The sequence below is a fragment of the Bombus impatiens genome, unplaced genomic scaffold (genome assembly GCF_000188095.3).
Source record: "Bombus impatiens unplaced genomic scaffold, BIMP_2.2 scf_1167, whole genome shotgun sequence".
NCBI classification, from domain to species: Eukaryota; Metazoa; Arthropoda; class Insecta; order Hymenoptera; family Apidae; genus Bombus; species Bombus impatiens.
This window is the reverse complement of record NT_177586.1, coordinates 5,341-7,605: the sequence shown is the minus strand read 5'-3', so window position 1 is coordinate 7,605 and position 2,265 is coordinate 5,341. Positions and strand designations below refer to the sequence as shown.

Sequence of the window (2,265 nt, the reverse complement as noted above, 5' to 3'; positions counted from 1 at the left end):
CGAGAGAAAGTGGTTAGTGGGAGGAAAGTTGCAGCATACGTGAAAAAACTAACTTTCCTTTGTTAAGCCGTGGTAGACAATAGACTTTAGAAATTCTTCGGAAACAGGCGTTTGTTTGGTTTGAAGGACCTCTACTAGGAAATTCCTGAGATTTATGGAAGATACTTAAGGCTATTGAAGGTATGCCGTATGGAAGAGCGGACATCTGGTGTCCGTCTGGCCCGCGGTGTGTGACCTGGGCCAGGCAGAGAGTCGCCCGGCGTAACACGTTCATTGATACATTCAGAACACATACATATTTTAATGATAGTTACAATGTAACATCATTTCCATATTACATGCAAGGTATGACAGCTCTAAGGCACAATATGAAATCAGCAACGTTCAGTTTAATAAATTATACCTTTTATTCGTGTTCCATCATGGAATAACGCGGTGGTGTTTCCCATATTGCACTGGACGTGCGTTGTAAACTACTCCTATCTATATTTTGAAACATTTTAGTTAAATCTGGTGTGCACTTTCTGCTATCAAAGAATTTATAGACTGCTTTCTCCGGAATGTATCGTTGCATTGCAAGTTGATTTTCACATATGTGCGCTAAAATTGATAAAAATTCGGGTGCTCTATGCGTTCTAATATTTATTAACCCATTAAGTAAAACACTACTTACATTGTGTCCAATATAGAATTGTATGCTTTGGTCTCGATTCATCATGTGATTCATTGCCGTCAGGTTCACTATCCAAATCGTAAGTGGTTCGACCATGCTGGAGCTATATTTTGTCTAAAATATTGAATGAATAATAGTTTGTGCTTTTGTAACAGAAGAATACTTTGGTATTGTTTGTAATGTTACCTGTGATGTAAGCATCTGATGCTTTCCATTGCTTCAGCTACAGCTTGTCTTTGAGCTCTTTCTTTTCGTCTTTCAGCTTCTTGTTCTCGACGTCTTTGTTCATTTAATATTTTTTTTATTTATTAAAATTTACAATCAATTCTCGTATTGAGAATTTTCAGTAATTTTTTCTGGCGTGACATGGCTAATTATTTATAATAAGTTAATACTTACTATAGATAAGTATAATTTATAAGTAAGTATTATAAATAAGTAAATATTACTTAATATAAATATCTAATTAAATCTAGTGTTTAGGTCTAACGGGTAGTGTTTCTTCAACCTGCGGATCTGGTCCGTCGCTTGATTCCGAATCTGGTCCGTCGTGTCAAGTAGTCCAGTGATTAGGGGGTTTCGGTGTTTGTTGACTCTTTTGCTATATCTGTCGCTATATTTTGCTATTTCCTCTTTGACTGTGGGTACCTTGAGGTCGCGATGTATTAGTTCGTCGGTAACATACCAGGGTGCATTTATAATGGATCTTAGCGTTTTCGATTCGAAGCGTTGAAGTATTTCAGTGTTGGAGTTACTTGCTGTTCCCCATAGTTGGATTCCGTAGGTCCAGACAGGTTTTATTACGGTCTTATATAGGGTAATTTTATGCTGTGTGTTTAGTTTGGAGCTTCGGCCCGTGAGCCAATAGAATTTTTTTAGTTTGTCCTTTAGTTGCTTCGTTTTGTCTGTGATGTGGTTTTTCCAGATTAGTCTCCTGTCCAGAGTCATGCCCAGGTATCTTGCTAGAAATTGTTGTATTGTTGATGGTAACCTGGGGGCAGATTTGTTTTCGGAGCGTGAAGGTTACATGTGAGAATTTTTTTTCATTAATTTTGAAGCCCCATTTATGAAACCACTTTTCCATGGAGTCGAGACATCGCTGGAGAGTGGATGAAGCAATTATCGGGTCTGCGAGTGTTTCGCACGTTCGACGCCACGAAACGTTCGATCCCCTATTCCTTGTGAGATAATAAGGGTAGTTAAACTGTAGATAACGCTGCTTTTAACAGGTTATCAGCGCAGGACGTGACACCTTATTGATTTATAAGGTACTTTTCTCTTTTTAATCTCTTCAAATATCTTTGTTTACTTTATTAAATTAACGCATTTTATATGTCGGGTTTACATTAGAATTAGGGTTAGGGGCGTGAAACGAATCTTCGCTTGGATTATCGCGTTGTCGTTATGCAATAGAGAAAACATTGACTAGTGCAAATACGATTGTCATAGAACCGGACAAGTAACCGTGGTAATTAGATACTCGAAAAACTAATGACAATGATCCTAGGTTCAATAACGAATCCGCGGTTGACGGCATGATAGATGAACGTGCTCACAAAATCTAAGTCGGACGCGTAATATTCACTGGTCGT

The 2,265-nt window shown here is 38.1% G+C and overlaps 1 long non-coding RNA gene across 1 annotated transcript in view; it reads right to left on the bottom strand.

The window, feature by feature from the left end:
- Window positions 1-1,717: 1,717 nt before the first annotated feature.
- LOC117152341 overlaps window positions 1,718-2,265 on the bottom strand; it is a 3,129-nt gene continuing 2,581 nt past the window's right edge. Inside the window, exon 2 of the long non-coding RNA XR_004462692.1 lies at window positions 1,718-1,801. This is a non-coding gene — a long non-coding RNA (uncharacterized LOC117152341). The remainder of the gene's footprint in view (window positions 1,802-2,265) is intronic.